The sequence below is a fragment of the Pithys albifrons genome, chromosome 5 (assembly GCF_047495875.1).
Source record: "Pithys albifrons albifrons isolate INPA30051 chromosome 5, PitAlb_v1, whole genome shotgun sequence".
Lineage (NCBI taxonomy): Eukaryota > Metazoa > Chordata > Aves > Passeriformes > Thamnophilidae > Pithys > Pithys albifrons.
Genome location: NC_092462.1, coordinates 23,557,768 through 23,581,742, shown reverse-complemented (window position 1 = coordinate 23,581,742; position 23,975 = coordinate 23,557,768). Strand labels below are relative to the sequence as shown.

The window sequence follows — 23,975 nt, the reverse complement described above, 5'->3', positions numbered from 1 at the left end:
ATTTTGATTAATTACGCTTTTATACTGAAATACCTTTCCCTAATCAAGAAGGTACACTGCGAGAGTGAACCTGACTGGGGTTTTATGTCAGTGTTTACTTGGCCCCAGATCTGACCCCTGGAGATAAGTGGTAGCAAGCTTTGGAGTATTCTGAGTGGACAGAGCTGTTTTGGTTGTTCTTTGCTCGGTTTCTGCTGGTTGAGTTTGCCGTGGTTCTTTCCACTTGTCTGTTTTTTCATTTGAATCCTCCTAGGCATATGTTGCTGTGAACATGGATATTTTTCAGCAGGTAGCAAGTACTGTGAGGAACACTTGAGTGCAGTGTCCTTGGACTGAGAGGGAGATTATGGTGAAATCTCCATAACTGTGTTGACTTGCTATTTCAGGCACTGTCAGTATCTCAGAAGCTTTGCACTCTGTAATTGCCTTCATTTTATTCTCTGAAGGTTAATGTGTGGATAGTGCAAGTGGGGAAGTGGTGTGTTTTAGGTTTTCTGTAGCTATTTGTTTTCGCATTCCTGTGTTCTTGAGGCTGGTGCTGCAGAGCTCGTGCAGCTGTGCCTGTCTTGTAGCTGAATGGGCCAAAGGATATTACCCTAGGCCAGGGACTTTATACTACGGGAATGATAATTTGATAACCTGAAAAATAAAACTGTGTATCACCCATTCAGTCACTTGCTTGATGTGTGGCCCTTGCTTGCAGATTTCCTCTTTTGCAAAATGCTGGTTGTCTCATTTGTGTTCCTAGCTAAACTTGAAATTCAGAGACCAAGCACTTTATAAGGGTTTAGTAATTTCTTTAGAATATTGGAATCTCTTTACGAGAAAGCCAGCATTTTTTACCATGTCTTTCATTATATGGAGTGAAAATACAGGCAGTTATTCTTGTAGAATACCTTTTAATGTTGTTTTTACTGAATTAATAGCAAACCTCTCAATAGTCTATAACAAAACTGGGTCAGAAAAGCTGTAAATGGAAATTGCAACTTCAGTTGGCTGTTTACAGAAAGTGATAATCAAAAATAGCCACTAATGTAGTAATTTTAAATAGATTGAAATGAAGAGGTTGTCATATTAACCCCATGACATTCTCCAGGATCTTACAAATGTGAAGATATGTAGGACACTTTGTTAGACCTTCTACCTGAGCAATATTGTATAGTAGTCTTAACACAAACTTTTAAAATTTTGACGTAAACAAGTGGGAAAATACTCTTTATTCTGCATTATAAACCAATGGACTAAAAGAGAATGAGCTGGAAGAGCAATGACTTTGACAAGAAAATTGTCAGTGCCTTCAATAGAGGAGTATTATAGATCTGCTGAAATTATGTGGAGAATGACAGCACATGCTGCTTAATCTGAAAATATTACAAGAAGTCCAAGGCGACCTTTTTGTCTTTTTGGTTTTGTGCTGGTCAGATATTTTTCTTTAAAAACCACAGCTGAATTATCAGAATAATGACGATGGGAAAGGTGCTCTCTAACGCTGTCTATGTAGTTGTGACTAAAGGTGACAGGATGCTTTTTAGGGGATAGTTCTCAGACTCGCACCACCCCAGGTAACATGTTCTTACCTAAATATGTGTTTTGTACTGTTGTAGAAGACAATATTATCTGCTAAGTCTATGCATAATTAATGTTTTAGGTACATTTGCAAGCTTAATTTCTTTTGGAAATTCAGTGTTGAAGTTGGTAAATATGCTGGAAGCATTTGTTCAGAAAAACTTTGAGACTGGAATGGAGAACTACTATGCACAGATACATCTAAATCACAAGTTAGAACTCAGTGTTTTGCTTCCCTTTGGATTGCTCAGCTGCTGGTTGTTGGTGTGGGACACACACCTGGGCTGTAACTGAATTAGCATGAGGGCTGTGCAAATGAAGCACCACGTGGTTTGCTACCTTTGTGGGCTGGCAGCTGGTGGAATAGACAGTGCTTTTTTATGAACCTTTCTTTTTTGTCTAGGTAAACCATAAGCTGTAATACAAGGTAACAGAAGGCATTTTTCTCTGGTTAAAGAAAGCAAACAAATGAGGCCTCCTCCCCCTCAAGCTTCCGTGTGGAATGATGTCAAAAGTGCAGTGCAAAAGGTCAAAATAGGCTGCCCTGATTCCCAAAAGGCAAGAACCATTTTCCCCTCTTTCCCTCTCTACTTTTGCAAAACAGTTTTAGGTTGATTTCAAGTTCTAAGAGCTGTTCTGAATTGTTCTCTGTGCTTTATTATACTTGATGGAAACTGCATGCATGTACTGTTGTTTAACCCTGTATTTCAGTCCACACTTGATTCCACTGACCCCAGTCTAATTGGAAAGATATAAAAAGCACTGACAACTCTGAAACTTTTACTTTATCTGGTGATTCACTGTGAGCTGTGAGATATGCTGCAGTTATGATACATCAGCATATTACAAGTCATGACTTGTGTTTTAATTTGCTTGGCATCTGCTGGTTTTGATGGCAACCATATGGGAGTTGAAATAGTCTTCTGAATTACAGAGATAGTGGAAAGAAAATAAGGTTATATAAGTGTGTTATGGGAAAAGTGTTGGACAAGTGCACTGACCTTTAAAGGACAACCAAAAGATTGCTTATTACATTTTGTACATTGTTGATAGTTTGTTTTCAAAGGCGTAGAAGAAAACTTTTGATGTCAGCTGGTTTTCAGATGTCAACAAGAAGTTCTGATTATGTAATTTTCGCTTGCCAAAACAAATCAATGTTTGTTCCGTGCAATTTTCTAATGCATTATCTAGCATTTGATCTTTAAGAATTTGCATTGGGAAGAAGTCCTTGAAGTGAAAGAATTCTGTTCATTTCCCTCCCCTCCTCCTTCTGTGATCAAATGATTTTTATTTGTTATGTTGCATTTCGCAATAGCACAGATAGCTCAGCATTCCACAAGTGATCTTGCCAGAAACAGAACAATGCTTGTATTGGGCAGGCACCCCGCTGGTTTGTAACAGTGAAAGGCGGTGGTGTTTGTATTGATGAAATAGATGCATTGTTGTCAGCTTGGGTTTCTTGAATTTCTCAGTGGCTCTTTCAGGAGGTGAGGCCCCCCCAGTCTTTCACATGCATGTAAAAATTTAATAGCTGCTGGTTCCAGGGGACTTGCTTCAGATTTGTAGAGGTCATTCATGGAATGAAATTTTTCCTTGTCCTGTGTTCCCTCATACCTATGGGGTAGACTGTGTCATTGGTCATACAAAAGGACATAGATAAGGAACACGGAGGAAACAGTTTCATTTCTCATAAATACTTGTTTTCCAAAACGAGGTGTTTGTAAATATGTTACTGTTTTAAGCTCTTTGATGTTTCTAGTTTCTAAAAGATTGAAGAAGTGTAGGGGTACAAGAACTAGAGAAAACTGATTGTGATGGTGTGACTTCTCCTGTTTGATGTCAACGAACTTCAAGAGAATATTATTGGAATGGTCATATGCAACTTACATACTTTTCCTCTCAGTTAAAGATTAATCTGGTAAATATATTTACCAGTCTCCCACTTTGATTGAATTGTCCCATGTTTTTCCTGGTTGCACATATGTCTCCAAGTATGAAGAGTCAATTCTGAGTCTTTACTGTCCCAGTCAGAGAAAAATGTGAATGGCACCCAGAGTACAGGCAGCCCCAACAAAAAACTTGTGCAAGTGAAATGCCTTACAGATATTTGTATGTGGGAAGAAGTTATCACTGGTCCTAATCCCATGCCTCTTGTTGCATGTTAATAATATTTCCTTACTAAAGCAACCAATCCATGTTCTGTGGCATTGAATTTGAAGGTGGACAAACTACCTTAATTCTGTAAGGCAGTCTTATAATGGTAACCTTTTTGATGCCTGTGTTGTGTATATGAATATGCTCATGTTCAGCTGCAGTGTGTGACACAACAGGTGTAGAGGGAAGGGGAGCATCAGCTGTACTGGGGGGGAAAGGTTTTTTTCCCCAGATGGTAACTCAGAAAATATATTCTTGTAAACAAACAGAAGAATTACATACCAGGTGCAATAGAGGTAAAATAATTTTCAAATGGAAAAAGTGGGGGAGAAAGTTTTTGTTGTGGGGTGGGGACAGGATTTTTTTGGTGTGTGTTGTTGTTTGTTGTTGTTATTGTGTGGAGAGTAGAAAGAAGAAAAATGTAAGGAACATCTCTATCCTCTCCAGTGGACAGGAGTTTGAAAGTATGAACATAATCTGCTATTTAAGAATGCCCTCTAAGACCTAGTTCTATAGATTACAATAAGCCTAATGTGCTTCTTAGTGAACTTTAATTTATTCTTTATTCTTTAAACTCTCTAAGATACAAGTTGGTGATTAGTAGAGGATGAGAAACTGGGCTTACAGTTAGTGAAACATCACTTCCTTTTCATTTCTGTTCCTACAAACAGACTTTTTGAAGTGTCTGTGGAAATCTCCTTATAAACTGATTTTGGCACAAGTTATAAATTTGGAGCAAGAAGCTGATGTGTTGTTAAGAGCAGATACTTCAACAGGTTATACCCCATTAACCAAAAGCAGTAACCTGTGAAGATTTGCTACGAACATTTAGAGTACAATGTTTTGCTTTCAATTAAAACTGGAGGTGTGAGAGAATACTTTTGACCCAAAGAAATCGCTTGACCTAATTCTGCCAGTGAGGGAATTCTGTCTTAAATTGCAGTGCTGTTTGAGAGAATCAGCCTTCATACTTGGCTTTGCCCAAAATATGCAGCACATTTCTCAAATACATGGCTAGTAGTCTGTCAACAGGACTGTAATTGTTTTGTTGGTGTCGACAGAGGAACAAGGAGCTGAACAGCTCCTGAAGTAACCCAGCTCTGTTAGAGTGACAGAAGTCACTGTCAGCATTAGCCATAAAAGTGCAGTTTGGTATGGTAATATTTTGAATTCTTAATATCTGACTTCTTCATTAGGTAGCATTTCATAGGGACTTTGTGCTCCCTTACCAGTTTTTCTGTCTTTGTTTCTCATTAATAATTAGCAAGTATTGTTGCAATGCAGTAAAGAATTAAAACAATAAAGCTTATCCATTTTTTAACAAATGTACTGAATTGCATTTAACAGTAGATTTACAGTGCAAAATCCAGGAAAACATAAGGCTTCAAATCAGTAAAGAATAATGTATTTGTTTCTTTTTCATTGTACTATTGTGTTGAGTTTGGAGAACATTTTTGTGATTGTGCTCCTGCCACAAAGTATCTTGTGTATCACTGGATTTAGTTTTTCACTGGTTTCAGCAGTATTTTGTACAGGTAAAGGAGTTGTTGTGAGTGGATGTCACTGTTGGCACAGTGCTCTGTGTAGCTACTTCTGTAACACACACAGAGATCTAGAGCAGTTCAGCCTTCTCCTTATGCTGGCATTTAGAAATGTCACCAACACACTGAGAATTGCAGTCAGGGGTGCTTGATTTGGTATCAAACTCTGACTCAGTGTGATCTCATATAACCTCCAGATGGCCTGACTTGCAGAGATGCTAAAAACAGTCAGATCCTACTCCTTTAGCTTTATGAAATAAATGAGGCAAATGGCAGTACTGGGTTTTATTTTAACACACATCAGTCTCCACATCAGATTCTTCAGCTAATGTTTCAAGTTTCCAGTCACTTTCCTCAGGACACATTTAGAATAAGTGTTTCAGCACACACAGAGGATCTTATGAATGAACTGTCAATTTCTCACAGAACTGTGAAAAATCAATATGTCTCTTCCAGGCCTTGAAAATCCTTCTGCTCCTGGTGAAGACTCCGTTATATCAAATAATATTGAAAATATTTTCAAGCAAAGTTCCTAATGTGTGGTGATGGAAGTGCTTTTTCTTAGTGGTATTGAGTTCAAGTAAAGCATTAAAAGGAGACTAGATGTGTTTAGATATATGCAATATTTTGGGCTCCTAGAGGCTTCTGGTTTGTTTTCTTGAACATAATGCTAATGAGTTAAAACCTGAGTGTGTCTCTGGTCCCGGCTCCAGTGAGCCACTGTTAGAGGGTAGTGATGGAAATGATACTGCGGGGATGCTCGAAATACCTCGGCCTACTGCATGTTTCCTGGTGTCAGTAGCTTACATTTGGTGCCAGTCCAGCATCATATACTTTGATTTAGGGGTAAAACTTCCATGATGTGGAACATTATTTTATGTAAGCATTTTCTCTGTGTCAAGAGGGCAGACTCTCAGCTGAGCTCTGGTGCCCCCAGCATAGATGAGGCAGCACTTTGTGTGGGGTGTCACCCCAAGCAGATCCACCTGATATCTGTCATTCTGTCAGAGCTGCCTCACAGGTTCTGCCTGTTGGATGCCTCTGCTTTACCTATCCATCTGTGGGGCATAGATCTACCCTTGTGAGGCCAAGTTCTCTGTGTTGCCCTCTCACTGAACTGCATCCCTTCTGCTGCATTCTGTGTTCCAGTCATCTGTGATTTAGAAAGAGCTTGAAGGGAGTTCCCTCTGTGTGCTGTAAATGGTTTATATATAAAAGCACAGACACTGATGAAAAAAGTTCACAGATAATATTCAGCAAATGTTTTGGTGTTTCTTGCATACCTCAGTTAACTGTGTCACCTTGTGCAAGATCACACTCATGTTTGTCTTTGCAATGCCACGAGCTTAGAGTGTTTCAGGGTGGAGAACAGAATTTGGAAATGGTGACAGTTCAAACATTGGGTTCTACCAGGTAATAAGGAGGAGGGTGGGCAAGTATGCTGGGCTGTTCTCAGCTGGCAGTGTATGGGAGTGTTTCACCATGCACAGAGCAAGGGGTTCAGATGTTTTGGTTCTAATTTTTGCTGCCTTAATATAAAAACAGAAAGGTTCCCTGTTCATGTAGGTAAAAGGTAGCATTTCGTACAAGTTGACTTCCTGACTGCCAGTTTATGTGGGTATATGTCAAAAGGAATATGTGTGAATACAGTCAGTCCAAAAATAATGAAATATAAAATTAAAGTAATTTAAAAAGAAGACATCAATCTTGTAAAATAGAATTGCTCTTTTCCAAGGAGTTATCCAATTCATTTCTAGGTGAAAATTCAGCCATTTGGCTTGTGAAGACTATAAAATGTATATATATAAATATGAAATATATATGATTATGGTTAAAAAATAACCAAGGTTCAGCTTCTAATCAATATAGCTTGATACCATGAACATTCTCTTGTTTGTTTCTCTTTCTGTGGCCATTAAGGGGGGAAATATGAAATGTTTCTTTCCCCTCTCTGAATACCTAGGAGGACCTGTCTCTGTAGGTAGGTGGCTGCTTTCCCACCTTGTTTGGCCGTGGTTTCATGGCTGGTTTCGGTGTGCTGCCTTTCACATTTTGGGGCTGCAAGTGGCTGAGGCTGGCACAGGCTGCAGAACCAAATTGTTCATGCACCTTCGGTGGACTGTTAGCAGTCAGTTACCAGATCTGACTGAAGACTCTGTCTGGGACAGTTTCTATTGACTTGCTGTTTGGCTGCAAGAATGAAGTATGGGAAGATGGCAGGACCATCCTCTCCTTTCCCTGTGTAGATCAACGGAAGTGATTGTACAAGCATGGCCTGTTTCAACTCTAGGTGAAACGGTTTTGGACTTTGGAGTACATAGAGGTTTAAGACATGGTGCTGTGTTAATAGGTAGCTCCTTCCAGTGAAATTGTTTTGTAGGCAGGTACTACCTGGGAATACCCCTGTGGTGAACTTTGATCTTTTCTGTTTTGGTAAAAGTTATGGTGGTTTATCTGTTTTCTCCTAATTGCTCAGTGACGTTGGAGAACAAGGAGCAGAGATTGTCTACTGAGTTTATTGTAATGTCAACTTAATTTGAACTTAAGTGGGCAGCTCCATCATTTACCTCCCTGGTTTCTTTTCCTTCCCATAACTTATTCCAAACACTGTGCCACTTCCTGTAATAATGCCAGTCCTTCACTGGAGTGGCCTGATAGATGGGATGGTAAAGGATCTCTCTGAAGAGAGTTTGTCATAAATATCCATTCCCAAGTAGTGTCCTTTCCAGTGGCTTTGTTACAAACAAAGGGCTAATAATGCGTTAGATGTGGAGATACATTTATAGATAGATAAAGCTATGCATGCATATATATATATGTGTGTGTGTGTATATATATATATAAAATTACATATACATAAAATATTGCAGTACTTAGAAAATATCCTGACTTGCTAGAGCAAAAGTTTATTAACTTCTATACCTGAAAACAGCACATGAAGGGACTGGAAACACATGTAACTTCTGTTCCAGGCAAAGAAGGACCTTTTGCTTCCTCTGACTGTATTGGAGTGTTCTGCCCCTTCTGGGACCTCTGGCATGGTCACCACTGGTGTTCCTCCTTCGGCTGTGCAGGCTGGGTGTGATTTGAAAACTTTGCTCTCTTTTTGTTTTCTTTGTTTTGAAGATAGGCAAAACCAATTCCTGGGTAAGTCTAAAGGTTTGTGGTGATATTTGAATCAATTTTGTATTCTGCAGAAACTTTTCAATGCAAGTGAATTTGTGTTTGACTCAAGAACATTAGTCAGTTGCATTTTTACATGGGTTACATCCTTGTTGGCCTCTGCTTTCCTTTGTTTTTCTGAAACCACTCTCATGCCTGTGGGAGAGGAAGTAGCTCCTGAACAGATGCAGTTAATAACTTTTCATATTAAAGAAAACCACTACCAGTCCTGATGAGGGTGACACTGAAGGGTTTGTGCCACTGTAGCAGGAGAATGAGTTGTGGTTCCCATTTGTCCATTTTTGTTGTTCTGAGTACTCTTCTTTGACCCGTCAATTCATGACCCTGTCAGCTGTTCTGCAGAGGGGCTGACCTATGACAGAGGCTGAAGGAGGTGTAGGCAACAGTAGCTTATGTGTTCAGCTTTCCCCATCCCAGAAATTCGTGTGTGATTTCCAGTGAACTCTCTATCATCCAGTATTTTGTGTATTATTTTAAATGTCATGTCTAATAAACGACAGTGATGATGTACTCCACTGTTACTTGTGGTTTTCTTGTCAATAGCAGCTCTCTACTGCCTGGATAAATACCATGCCTTTTGTAAATAACTAGTTATTGCTGGTTTTGCCCTCCTTTCAGTTTGTGCTCTACTCCAGCTTGCAGAGGCTGTTCTCTCTGTTCATTCTCCAAGGAAGCCCTCTTTGTGTCTTACCATGTATTCATGACTGTTTTTGCCCCTGTCCCCTGGAGCTGAAAGCTCAGCTGGGTCTGTGCTCTCAGCCCTCAGGAGCCTCTGCATGGTCATTGCTGTGCTCAGAGAGGGCCATCGTATAAGGTGCTTGTTTCTATTTGACAAACAACCTTGTCCATAAACATGTGCCTCCTTTCTGTGTGTTGTGCAAGACCTCCCAAATAACATCTGTGGGAGATAATCCTTCTTTAGTTGTGTCAAACTATAAGTCTGGTGAATATCAAAACTGTACCCATGGCTCTGGCTCTGATGTGAAGAATTTCATGTTTTATAGCAATTCCTAAACAGTTGCTGCAGGACTGAGCTGTGTAGAATTAGGTGAGGTGGAATGGATGGAGCTATTGTAGAGAATGGGACCATCAGCAGAGGTTTGAGGGATGTGCTGTGTCTCCTTTTTGTATCACGTGGAAGGCTTGTGGCTTTTGAAGCATAGGATCTTGGCGATGTTACTTGAGGCTGGAGTATGTATGTATGGCCTGACCATGAACGCAGATTTGGGCAGGGCTCTCCCCTCGTGGGTGTGCCCTTCCAGCCTGCGCAGTGGATTTTTTAGGTGAGGCTCAGCATGTGCAGAACTGGCCCCACCGTTTAAGTCCTAAGGTCCATCTGCCACAGCCGAGTGAGCTTGGACAGTGACAGGGAAGTCCTCGGGACGGTCACAGCACCCGGTACTAACCGGGGATGACCCTGCTGAGCATCCAATATCTGACGGGATGGCAGGGAGGCATTGAACTGCCAGGGGACGGTCCCACTGAGACTTGAACCCAGGTCCTTGGGATTCAGGAGTGCTCTCCTTTACATCACGGGACCACCCTAGGCTGGAGTACAGGACTGAAATTTAAAGAAGGTGGTGGTTTTTGCTGCTTTGTGACTGAGAAAAATACTGTAAAGTCCTACGTATTTGACGTGACTCCTTTTTTATAGCTTAGGACATGTATGAGAACTCCAGTGAGTAATGCTGTTTGTTTAAATCTTTAGTTTACTAAAAGGCTACTTTGTTCCAATCTGCTGCTGTAACATGTCCTTAAAATGACTGCAAATTATATTTGTGGAGCAACGTAGAACACTTTTAGGGTAGTTCTGCTGTCAAAATTGTTCAAATGAGTAGCATTAGACTCCTGGCTTGAGGACTATTTAGGACTTTATAAATTGGAAGAATGAATTTTGCATTGTGGGGTGTGATTGGACTTTTATGTAAATAATGGTGAGAAGAGAAACCTGTAACTTTTCACAGAAAAAGCAGGAATTCAATACACCACTTGTTCATAAAGTAGAAGGTGTTTAAGGATGGAATCTTCTAAAAGTGAGAGGATCATCGTATTTTGTCTGAAAAAAGCCTGCCTTGTTTTTTATTCTATTTCCATCTTGCCTTCTGGGAAGATACTTTTCTGCAGTTATTGTTATCAAAGCACCATTCTGGGAGCTTTCTTGTTACTGTTTCACTGTGTTTTGTTATTAGAACTTTAGTTTAAAAATTTTCTACCTTGGAAAAAAACCCCACAAAAGCAAACCAAAACAGATGTCCATAAAGATGTCAGAATTCCGAGAAAACAAACTGTGGATCAATTATTAAATGCCTTCCTTCTCCGTCATCCACTTCCTGATGTGGTATTAATTTTGCATGAACCCCGTGCATAGCCAGCCCTGCATCCACTCAGGGTGTAGAGCACAAAGGCTTTCAGCACGGTAAGGGATTTGGGCACTGGTTACAGCCCTCTGCCTAAGGGCAGATCCCGCTGACTTCAGTGGGAATCACTTGTTGGCAGCTGCATAATTGTTTTTAAAACAATGTAGTTTTTTTTAAAAAAAAAACAAACCAGAAAACAAAACAAAACAAAAAAAAACAACAAAAAAAGGGAGGATGTGTGGGAAAGTCCAGAGAGTCTCTGAAAGAAAACTCTGAAGAGTGTTTCAAAAGAGCAATTACTTCAATTGCCCAAGTAGCTGAGCTGTCAAAAAGGGTGTTACATTTGTCTCACCAAAAACTCTGGCAGAGAACAGCGGAGCCTGTCAGGCAGTGCTCCTGCTCCTGCCGGACTGTCCTTTCCATGGTAACTTCCCCTCAGTAATAGAAACTATATGGGACTTTGATACTTGTAGCATTGGGAGAAGCGGCCGAGGAAGCAGATGAAGCAACAATGGTGACTGTTCTCTCCAGTGGTTGGCTAGTGGTGTGCTTGTATGGAATAGCTTTACATGTGCTGAAATACCACTTGGCAGTGGTTTCTGCAGCTTATGTGCCTTGCTACCAGTCTGGGCAGCAAGCTGGGTGGGCAGCACTGTCATTGTTTGTAACTAGCAATTCATAGCACTTCATTGAGTACTGAGTCTTGCTTTTGCCAGGCATGTACGTAACAGCAGCAGCTTCATGATAAATCTTTGTCCAATGGAGCTGCTAATGCTCAGCTCTAAAGTATCTCTGCTTATGTGGTCTACCATTAGCCATATAAAAATATCTTGACATTTTATTAATGGCATTTGAACTTCAACAGCATCTTAGTCTAAAGATAATGGCTTTTGCATGAAATATGTTCCATTAGTGCTAATGGTGTCTTATCAAGTAAGCTTGCGTGTCAGATAAAAGAATTTCTGTAAACAAAGCATGAAAGAAGCCATGTATATAAATCAAGGCTGAAAATCAATTTATAGCTGAATGGGAACTGAACCTTGGTCTAATTTTGTTTATTCTGTAGCAATCGATAGAGAAAAAGTAAAAACAGTGTAAAAAAAGTGTAGAACTTTATGCGTATTGCTTTTATTTTCTACTGTGGGACTGTTTCAGCACTTTGTGGTCAAGCAATATGAGTAGGTAGTTGTAATCTGTGCTAATACCAATGGTTTCAATACCATTAAAAGTAAATAGCAAGAGCCACCTTTCTTTTTACCTCTAAGGAAGGCTTTAAAGAACTGTGAAACTGATTCTTACTGATGGCTTAGAAAAGAAACAAGAAAGGTCAAAGTTAATAATCCCTACTTTTGGATTCATCATACCACTAAGGGAGATGAAGAACTTTGAGCCATTGCACTGAATCCTTAATCTGCTAACTTGTCATGTACCTTCAAATGAATCATCAGCCTCCAGAGCCGAAAGTTGCCCCATGGTTTTGGAGTAGATGTGCTGAGCCTTCAGTTTTGTGTCTAGATTCAATGCAAGGAGTTCCCTGAGGGAAAGAATCTTGTTCTTTTGTTTTTCTCTGTAGTGTGTGAAGAAACAATATATCAATGTCTTTACACATCTTATTAAACAGATTGAAGTTTTAGTGGTAAAGAATTGAAAAAAATGTTTGAAGATGCTGTAGTCTCGATTTCTGTTACCTTTGTGTGGATTGACAACTTTTTGTTTATTTGTTTGTTTTAAGATATGATTGGCTGTATGTGTGAAAGATGTTGTAAAAAGGCATTTTTGAGTAATCCTTAATTTCCAGCTGGGATCCCATGCAGTTCAGAGGTAGTTTGGAGCTTTGATGATTTTGTCTCAGAGGCCAGGTAATCCAACTTAAAACAGTTGGTTTGCCAGGGTGTGAAATGGCTTCATAAACCAAGTGAGTGGCTGGTGAAGAGTGACATGGGAGGAAAACAACTGCACTCAGGTGAGGATGTGACCAGGGAACTAAACAGACCATTTTGCTACTGAATAACCTGCCAGGTTTAACTGTCTTGAGTTAAAGCCACATAGGTTTTGTTTTTGTAAGTGGTGTCATGTTGAGCACCAGCGCTGCATAATTAGGAATTTCTACTGACAGACCCAATCTGAAAAAAACCCACTGTAGACTGAGCAATGTCCCTTGGAAATATTTCATCATAATTAGCTCTTAAGTCTGTGAACATGTCATTTCCCTCTTGTTTTCAAGGTCTGATACATTTGATTGACCCCAGGCCGAGTTAAGAAAGCCTAAATTGGGAAAGATATGTTGAAATCTACAGAGCTAGAGTTAATGACAGAAGTCATGGAAACTAAACCATTATAGTGGTCTGGTATGAGGCAGTAGGAGTTTGTCTGGAATGGAATTTCTACTGAAGTGTGGTAAAGGTGTGCCTTTTCTGTCTCTCTTTAGCTTTGGGATGAATGTGTCTAGTGAATATTCTTCTTTCTGACTGCACCTGAGATAACACCAGCATGTTGGACTGCATGGTCTGTACGAAGTTTTGAAATGAATTCTCAGTGTTCAGAATGAGAGTAGGGTGAGGTTATGTCTTTGCTGTTTGTGAAATGTTCCTAACAAAGGTTAATCATCAGTAAAGTAACTGGAAGCAAAAGGAGTAAATACTCTTAAGTTTCAAAGGTAGTATTGAAAGTAATTTTGTAAGCTTTATTAAAGGTAGCTCTGAAATTTTCATGAAATTGTTACTTTAATGAGAATATATAGAATTAAAACATTTATTTAAATTCAGATCAACTGTTAAATCAGCGTCTTCCTTTAATATGGGTATTTTGCATTTTAAATTAAAGGGAATGTTCTTGGATTTGGGTAGGGTACAAGAATGAGAACTTGTGCTGGGCTGGACCAAAAGTCATTTTGAAGCTTTTATGGGTGATGTACTGTGAGCTGTTCTAGTCTTTCCTCTCTGACATCTAACATTATGTTTGTATTGAACCATTTCCTGATAGAAAAAGTAACTAAAATAAGGCATCACTGTCAAGGCAAGGTAGTCCTCAACCTTTTTAGAAATGCAGCAGGGACCATACCAGTGATCATAGTGGACCAGGCAATAGGTCTGTTTAAGGTAAAGATCCTTAGAACAGTGGCCAGGTGGTAAGAAGTATAAGAAATAAGATCGTGATAAATCTTAGGGAATATGCTCTGAATTCCCAGCCTTTCAGATCCAGAATTACTGTCTTTGTACTTGGAATCCCTATATGGATTTTTCTTTGTGAATTTATCTGGTTGATCCTTATCTCTGACTTTCTGTAGTGTGTGACATCCAGTTGTTAGCTGTACCTTTTCCCTATTAGTGTTGGCTTACTTTTGGGAGAGGTGAAGTTCCAACAGGCATCCAACAAAGCATTCTGCAGCTTGGAGTCAATGAACTTTCATGTTCATCTGCTTGGCTGCTCTGAATCCACAATGAAAATCCTGCATCTGAAGAATGTAGTTTGAAACACCTTTTATCTGCTCCCTCTGTCCCCTGCTCCTGGCTTTTCCACACAATACCATTAAGAAACAAATTTTGGATATCTTCCTTTTCAGTGGTTCAGATAGTTGAATTACAAATGTAGTAGGTGTGTAAAGTCAAGTAAGTGTAGCAGTCCAAGGCAACTACAGCTGGATGTCACAGATTAAAAGCCTGCTGCTGGGAAGAGGAGGTTTAAGTTTCCAGATGGTGACCTACTTGGATCTTTGCACAGCTCCTCCAGTTACAATGGATTAACCATTTTCATCCCAGGCCTTGTTTAACAGCAAGGTATCCAGTTGGCAGGTTTTATGTAGGATTGCTATTGCTTGCACTTCTGTCCTTTCTCATCCTCTCTTTCCCTTGCCTCCCAAAAGGAAGAAATGAGCAAGCCTGCACTCAGAGTTCTTACTAAATTCTGCCACTGGTTATGGTGAATCCTTATTAAGTAACAAAAGAGTTATATGAGGGCTGAGAATTCTGCAGTGGGCAGGTGTATCTGAAGGGAGTTCTCAGGCAGACACCAGTCCAGTCCTTCCTTTGATTACTATTTTGGTAATTGTAATAATTAGCTTTAACATAAAAGCTCAAATATAGCAGTTACCTGTTATTTTGGAAGGAACGGTGGAAAGTTCCTTTCTTGTCTGGGCCCTGAGAAAGTCCATAAGCAACTCTGTGGCTTTCGGGCAGTGCTCCCTGTCAGGCTCTGAGGCAGAAACCAACGTTGTGCTGTGGGTACAGCTCTGAGGGGTCCGTGGGGTGGCCAGTTGGGTCGCAGGTGCTGCATAAGCAGGACGTCCCCAAGGCTGTGTTGTAGCCCAAGTAAATTTGTTAAGACAAGTTTACAGAAGTCATCTGAAGTTATACCACAGCATTTGACATCTGGTAAATGGTAAATGAAATGTGAGACTTTTCTTGTTTGTTTGCATAATAGTCCTGGGAAGGGAGAAAGAACATAAGTGTCATTGGTGACTACTTATATTCACTTATTTACTGGCAGGCAAAGGGAAGACAAGTGATAGCAACATAACCTGGTGGTGTGATTCTCACCAAAAAGCCACCAGATCCATTAAAGCCATCTGACCATGCAGAGGCTGACTTCAGATTTAAACTTGTTTACTAGGCTTGGGGGAAAAAAAGGCTTATAGAGTTCTAAGACTTTTTGTTTTCCTAAAAAATAATAAATGAATGCCTTTGTAAGTCCTTATTCCCAGAGCGCAGGTCCATGATCAGATCCCATTGGGAACTGGATTTCCAGATAAACAACTCTTTAGTCTAAATTCCTGTTGCTGTAGGAAATTTAAAAAAAAAAAGAAAAGAAAGAAAAAGGCCTGAGAAAATAGTTTGGGGGTAGTTGTTCATCCTGAAGTCTGTTTTATTTGCTGCATGAGGATCTATTTTAGAAATACTTCAATGAAACCTTGGACAATGAAACAAAGCACTTCAAGGCTTAGCATTTAAAGGTGTGTTATTTTGTTTGGTTGATAATTTTGTTTTTTTTTTAAGTTTTTAAGTGTGTGATTTTGTGTGGGTTTTTGAGGGGTGTGTTGGTTTTAGTTTTGTTTTGTGATAAATATGTGAAGTACTTGGGTTAATTAGTTTTTTTGGCAGCAACAAATAATTGTTCCCTGTCTGCCCCCACCCTTGTTGCTCACTGTAGAACTGTGTTCTATGTTGTGCCCTGGTCTTCAATATGACAGATTCTACTACAAACTGCATTTAATGCTGTAGGCTGGGGATTCTTCCAAAGGTGTAATTGCTAGAAAACTGTGGTTCCTACTAGCATTAATAAAATCCAACGTAAGCAGTGTACACTAGAATGTTGACTTATATATATTTATATTTTTTTTCCAACTCTTTCCCCCTGTTTTTTCACTTCTGCTCCATACCAATGCTTCTGAAGCTCATTGAGCAGGGCAGCTTTTGCTCTTACCAGGCAGAATCTGTTTTTGCAGAGAGGGGTCCCTGCTGGGGAAGTCTTTCTTTTTCTGCTATCTCTCTTCTCCCCACAGGGTAGGAGGCACAAGGACTGCCCTCCTGTCTGCCCTGCTGACAGCCCTGCATTCTCTGCTCTTACTGCAGCAGATGCTGCTCCTCAGCCTGACTGAGAGAGCATAAATTAAAACGCAAAGGTCTCCTGTGGCCACTCTTGGCTGACAGTGCAATGGCAGATCAGACCTTCCTACATCATCTTCACTTGACTTTATTCTTTTTCTGAAGAGTTTCCTCTGCATTTGTATCAGTCACAGTCTTTTACCACTGGGTTGAATAGCAGCAGCAATCCAGTAACTGTAAATGTTTTATCTGCTTGAGTGACTGGGTCAGTTTGCAGAGAAAAGAATCAGCAATGTGGGTTTCACCAAAAGCTCAAGTCTTTTTGCTTTTTATACTGGCCAGAGAAGGCAGGCCGGTTTTGTGCTTTTCATGGATGCTGAAGATACAGGAATAATTCCTCTTCTTATCTCCCCACGAAGTCAGTCTTTGGATGGTTGGAAACATCACATCAGAACCCTTGTGTTGCCATTGTGTGTGTGTGACTGAGGGAACATCAGTGAGTGGAGTGTTTTCTCCAGTGGGTTTTGTTTCTGAGCCTGGTGTTTGTATAGGGGGTCTTAACTCCCAGAGGGCAGACAGGGGACTCCTTGGTGGTGGGATAGGAATGCCATGCCACAAAATTGGCTGTGCAGATCTCTTGATCCAATTGTGTTCTTTTTGTGAGGAGGTTGTTTTGGTTTTACCCTGTGTGTGTCTGACATAGCAGGTGTTCTTTGGTTCAGTGTGCTTAAGTGTGAGGACCTTTCTTTGCAGCTGATAAGTGGTGAAGATGATGTTTATTTTTAGTCTTTTTCTTAAAGTAACTGTGCCCACCTCCTCTGTTCTTTCCTTCTCTGGGTCCCACAGACTGCTTTGGCTTATTGGGCATTTCAGTGTAAATGTATTGGTAGGTTGCGTATGAATTTCACATCCTCTTTTGACTTGCAGGAGAACATGTTGAGCTACAAGTGCTTTTCCAGATGGTTCATTTTCTTAAAAACTGAAGTGTTTTCAAGTTAGGTGGACACTGCCTCCTCAATCCTCCCCTCATGTTGCTGTGAACTTTAAGTTCTGACTGGGCAGTTGGGGCTTTCCATCCAAGTATTTCTCTGATTATCCCCATCTGCTGAGTGCAGGAACAGTTCTGGAGGGAACAGTCTCATCAACAGTTTTCCAGAGCTCTTTGATGAAGCTAAGCATAGATGTCAAGTTAATTTTGTGAGTACTTATTTAGGCCTTAGCTGAACAAGAATAAGCTTCAAGCACTTAAAGTGTCTTTCTTGAAATCAGTGGCACTGCCTTTTGTTTACCGTGGAAAATGGTCCTAATTTGAAAAAGCTCTTTTCTCTGAAATAAGAATTTGATCAAACTTTCCAAAGCAGTGTAAGCTGTGGCCATCTTCACAAATGGCTTTAGGCTGATGGAGGCTGACAAGAGTCTCTCATTGGTAACACAGACACTGAAGTCCATGTTAAATGTTAATAAGAGATTTCTAAATCGTGCAAGTGCTCTTTGAAAATTTGCCCTGCTTTGAAATTTTTCCTTAAAAGTATCATAGTAATTATGGAAATGGTATAAGCATGTAGTAATGTTTGGAAATAATCATGGGACCAACCATAGAATTGCTGTTCTGTCTGCCAATTGAACTTAACAAGAACAAAATGTCATTACTACTTTTGTAATTAGATTTACTTTAATGTCTTTGAATGAAATACCTCTGAAATCAACTACTGAGTGCTTTGTTGCTGCTTAATGAAACAGTGGCCATGCCAGACTGCCTGCTAATAGACAGGCAGGATGAAAAGTTCTCCTTCTTTAAACTTGAATGTGGGTGAACATTCTTCCAAGACCAGAGAGGAAAGTGTTCCTTCTGTCCATCCCTACCCCTTCTTGGGTGAAATTCTTTGAACGAATCAGTGACTCTTACAGCAGATTTCACTTAGGATGGTAATTGAAATTTGTATTTGTAACCATCGATCAGAATAGAATTATCCTGCTGTTGGGTTAGGGGGACTGTAAGAGGACTGGTGTCTCCTTGCTCACAGGGAGAGTGGGAGGATTCACTAAAGGGATCTGAATGACGTTCAGGACTGTGTTTCTTTGTCTAATTCCCTAAATCTGGAAGCAACGAACAAATGCCAGTGGTAGTTCAAATACCTCTCCTGAAGGAATACACAGGCTTATCCCATTTTGTCAGACTTAGTAATATTCCACATTGTGAAAACCTAAAAGCAAAAAATGTCTAAGCTTAGAACCTTCTTATCTATATTACATTAAAATATCTTGATTTATATAATTGACTTTATGGATTGGAGGGAGGGAAGTATCAGGACTTGCTCATGCTATTCATTTTATCGTGCTAATTAGGCAACTGAAGGCTACCTTGGTGGTGGGGCAAGAGGACAATATCGTGCAAGAAAACTTATGTGAAAGCAAAAACCACACATGTGGAAAAAGGTATGTGTGTTTTTAGTTCAGTAAGTTTAGTGCTAATAACAGTGACAAAAGAATAATCCTATAAGCTGCCATCCTGTACATCCATGTCACCTGCAGCAGGATGAGTGGAAGAGCAAGTAAGTGTCTGTGCAGCCTCCATGCCGAGGTGCAGTGGCAGGGCACTTTTGTAGTTGTTGTTGGTACTTCCCTGGTAACCCACCCCAGCTGACATAAACAATGGTGGGTCTGTGATGTGAACTTGTCAGCCAGTGCTTGGATTGAGGTCTTCCTTTATTAGTTGCTGTTGTAACAGCATGTTGACTCTTCCTTTCTTTTTTTCCTCCTTCTCTATCTTTTAAACAGTAAGCATTCTCCTTGGAGAGAATGAGAAGTATTCTGTGCACTGATTTGCTCTTTGTGGCGATGTGAAAAAGTATAAATTTCTACTTAATTCTGATCAGACCAAGAATGCTTTGGTAGAAAGAGTCCAAGGTGTGGTGAGATTACCCAAAAAGGTTCCTGAGGACTCATAGAATTTGTAGGAGTTTTAACATTCCTGTCAGCTGATGGTGCTCTCTTCTTTCTTAGTTCCAAACCTGTATCATCCTTGAAAGCATTTTTGTGAATCACTGTCACTTGACTTGCTTGTGGATTCAGAATATTGACTTTTGTGTAATGCTCTTCCCTGTCCTTTTCTGGTTGATAAAATAACACTTTCCTGATCTTTTGGCATACCTTTGTGTTTGTGTTATCCTGTGAAGGGGAGGAACAGGACTGAGAATCATATCTGCATCCTCTTCCTATTTAGTACCATAACTGACAAAACTGACGTGAAGAGTTCATGAGGGCACCTTTGATATTCCTGCTGGTCTCTTCTGCAGGCTGGAAAAATAAGCAAATAGGAGCAGTACCTGAAGTGTTTGGTAGAGTGTAATTGCCTGCTATCACACTGTGATGTGCAAGGACTGTAGAAGCAACACAGGGTAGCATTGGTGGAGGGGTGGGTTTTTTCAGGCAATGTTCCTTCCACCCTCAGTTAGAGTAGTGCACTTCAGTTACAGCTCCCTGTCTGATATGAGCTGAAGAGACTTTCAGCAGCAGCTCAGTGTCAGAGAGGGAGTGTAGAATTCATTATTCTCTGATCTGACACTGGTTATGATTCAGACAACAGTTTTTACACTTGCTGGCGTGGCCCTTTCGCAACATAAGATGCTGTGCCAGGTGATTGCGGTGCTTTCAAACAGGCTGATCATGAGATTTTGAGGGTTTTGGCATTTGTTTTGGGTTGATTGCACTAGGCTGTGTTTCCTGTGGATACTGCAATAATATAAATAACTGCTGCTTGTTCTGGCCAAGCGTATTCTTGAAGTGTCTTTTCAAGTGTAATATTGAAGAGTACTTTAGTAAGAAAGAATGGGGCATGCAGCTGTTGGATTGTTTTCTTTTTTGAGGCTGAGCTGCTCAACCTTCCCAGGACCTTTCATGGGAGCTTGGGAAACAACCGCTCATACGTTACCTTCAGGACATTGAAAAGTATTGTTCAAAAGGGTAGTTTGTTCTGTTCTGTTTCCTCTACTTCCTACTGCAGTAAACCTTGGCCTGGCTTGTGTGTGAAGAAGCCAGTTACTCTGACTGGAGCTCTCTTAAGGCCTATAGACAAAGACCATGAAAACTTGCCTAAAATTTAATAATGTCTTGTAGTAGAATAACAGACTTTAGTTTGGTGTGACTTGCTGTTGTCAATGCTTTGTTCAGAATTTTGTAGGCTGTGCAGGTAACTGGCTGGCTGGAATACACGGATGTTGTTTTAATGCCAGAATACTCTTAATGCATTTTCATACTGTAAGTAAAGCCCTTTATGGCCAATCTGGCATTTGTTCCTAAAGAGCACTGCACTTCAGAGGTGCCTGTGGAAAAACAGAGATAATTTAGTTTTGAGCAGTTACATATCCAGAATATGAGTTGTGGATTCTTCACTCCATTGAGCGAAATATGACTGGTGTGACCTACTTTATTTGCATGTTTAACATACTGGATACTTTGTTGGTTTGTTTGTTTTTGTTGGGGTTTTTTGTTTGTTTTTTTAAGCTTGTTTCCTAGGAAACAAATGCCCTGGTATACAAGAGAACAGCTATTGTGTGGAGACTGCTGCCTGTCTGAGCATTGTTCTTTTGTAGGTGGAAGGCTTTAAAGGGGAAAGAGCTGGAGTTCTCAAAAACATCTTTATTAACCAGATTAGCACAAGGATGTGTTTCACACTGCTCTGCAACCAGTCTGTGTATTTGTATTTGAGCAGGAGTATTTATGTTGTAATGGCTTATCCAGTAAAACTGCTATATATGTTCCTATTGAAAGCAGACCAAAAGAAACTGAATAAATAACTAATAAATGGTGGATTTGCATCCTTGCTGAGCACCATGTAGATGCATATTTCTAAAAGTGTTTTATTTTGGATTATCTAGAAGGAAAACCATATGCAGAATTTGGGGTTAGAGCAGACTTCAGAGAGTTGTATTTACATTTGTGCAGCAGGTCAAGAGAGGGGTGGGAGACCTTTTACATGTAAAAATTGTCTTCAGTTTACTATGCTGCTGTATTTTTAAAATTTTTTTAATTTCTTAGCTCAATGTTTATTGTGATGCTAAAAATAGGTGTGATTGTTGCAATGTTAAATGTGAAGCTGTGGTGGGGGATTGGTTTTGGGATTGGTAATGCCGAATCTTACTGAGTGGTGAAAGAAAACAAACTAACCAACCCACTGACTGAACTGTCTGGTTAAATAATGAGAATGGTAGGGGAGTGTTGAGTTTTGAGAATATTGAGCAAATTGTAGGAGAATGAATAAGGGGGACTCTGTAAGCTTTTGGTAATGTGTGACAAATAGGGATGAGTTCTTATGTTTGAAAGTGCTGCACAGTTTCCCTTTGGTCTTTTTACACAGGCTTCAAAAATTCAATAAGGACCAATGAATGATCAATGGAGCAAGTGGCTTACAGCTGTATCTTGTAATTTGTGACCTATTCTGATGTTTCTGAACTGTTTGAACTGAGTGTGTAGCAGGTACTCTGTCTCAAATACACGTCACTGTAACCTGAGTTGTGTGCTGCAAGGTCTTGATAGTTATTCTGATGCTTTTCTTTAATTCTGTAATTTTTTTGTAGTCCACAACACATTGAGGAGGAGATAGTGGCCAGACGAGAGAAATCCATTGAGCTGTGTAATTTCTTGCCAGAGCTTTATTTTGTGCCCCTTTATTCAGCCCCTTCTGAGGGAAAGACAGGTTGCTAAGAGTAACAATGTGTGATCATGAGCTAAATAAGGGGATGTGCTGGAGAATGGAGCTTGTTGTTTGTAATTGCTTTTGGGTTTGGAATCCAACAGAGCTAATTCTTTGGCTGTGTTTGCCAGTAGTAGGGATATAATGTGTACTTTCTACGTTCTGTAAGGATTAGAGTTTTCAAACAACAGATCATATTTTGGGAAGGGGAAGAAGTTATGATTTTTCTTAAGAAAAAGCTCTTTTTGTGGTTAAGAGGAGGTTCAGATTCTGTGTGCTGAGTTTGGCAAATGAATCAGGTGGTGATCTCCCCAGGTGGTCTAAATGTGATTTATTAAGTGGGTTTACGTAGTAGAGAGAAGGTGGGTAACTGACATTGCTCTGCATGTTTAGTATCAGCATCAGCTGCTGTCCCTGAGTACCTGTTCCTACTTCTCCTTGGTCAAAAGGGTGGCTGACTTAGTAATGAAACATTTTATGAATCCTTAAACTCCTCACATGTCAGCTTTTCTGACTTGAGAGTACCTTGTGGGCTGCACTGCTTAGCAGGAAACACGCTCACATTGAACCCAAATTTGTGATGCAAGCATTATTTAACCATCTCTCCAAGTAACTGATTCAAGTACTTCCAAAAGCAGCGGTACTTGATGTCATCTAGACTTCTTGCAAGGGCTGTGTGCCAGTGGAACTGTTGATCTTGCTGTCTGACTTTGTGCATGCAAAATAAGATTTTCTCAACACAAAGTCAGTCACGAGCAAACAACTTCAGGTTTCAAGTCAAAACATAAAAATCTGCTGGTTCTCACACAGGACATCCAAAGAAGTTTTTCAGCTGTAAGGACTGAAGAGAGGGGGAAAAAGTAGATCGAGGTGCCACACATCTCTTGAATGAGTAAAATATCTAATTAAATGACTCAAGCCAGTTAACTGTTGCTAAACTGTCCCTTTGCATAATAAAATACTCAGCATGTGAATGAATAAACCATTAATGAGAAGCTGCTAAAACTGCAAAAAACCAGAGAGGCCAAGTATTGGGAGGGAAAATCTTTCTTGTAATTCTGACTGGGATAAAGTTAAAGACTGTGAGCTGTGACCATGGCAAATTTTGCAGCATGCCATGTTAATATAACCACAAGAGTTCCTGTTCTGTGAGTCCATTAGTTTACACTGTTACAAACTGTTCTCTTTGAACACTCTGAACGCCCTCTCCAAACCCAGTGCTTGCCTCTTTTGGCTTTCTTCCCGTGACCTTTTCTGAGAAGGTGGGAGGAGGTTGAGATGACCAAAATGACAATTGCAAATAGGGCTGTGACTTCTGTGTTTGCATTAAGCTTTCCCATCTTTTGGATTTTTAATACTTCTTTCCTTTCACTTACTTGGTGTGTTTTTGTTTAATAGTACATGCCACGAACATCCATTGCTGCTCTCAGAGCGTTTGTATGCAAGTGTAAAAACTCTTCAGTGTAGTGTGTTTGAGGTGCTTGTGTTTGATTGTGTACTGGTTGCAAAGTAAAGGCACTCTCTGTGTGGAACAATTAAATGTGTCATTTAGGGCAAGATCTCAACTGTTGTAGAAAATACATGTGGAAATGTTTTAAGAGCTCATAACATAACTAGGGCATCTGATTATTGTTATTCAAATCACTTCTCATAATAAAAGCCAAAAACTTGTAGAGGAGTTGTTCTATCTTAGTGTCATCCTGGCTGTTCCACAGTGCAGTGTAAATCTCAGAGCAACTCTGATGCAGGAGTAGGATGGTTCCGTCTTAAAGGAATGTTACAATTTTATTTAGTTTTATTGTGCTTTTCATCATATATTTAATGACATAGGAAATTCCATCCACTTTTTTTTCCTTTGAGTAAACAAGTTAATCTTTGAAGGTCTGGGGCAGATGTGTGTGTAAAGAGGCAGTCACTCCAGTGTCATTCTCCTTGTTGGTTA

General features: G+C 40.0%; 1 protein-coding gene across 2 annotated transcripts in view; it reads left to right on the top strand.

The window, feature by feature from the left end:
• The window catches only part of TSPAN5 (tetraspanin 5), an 86,626-nt gene that overhangs the window by 1,879 nt on the left and 60,772 nt on the right, over positions 1–23,975 (top strand). The gene's annotated exons all lie outside the window — the stretch shown is intronic.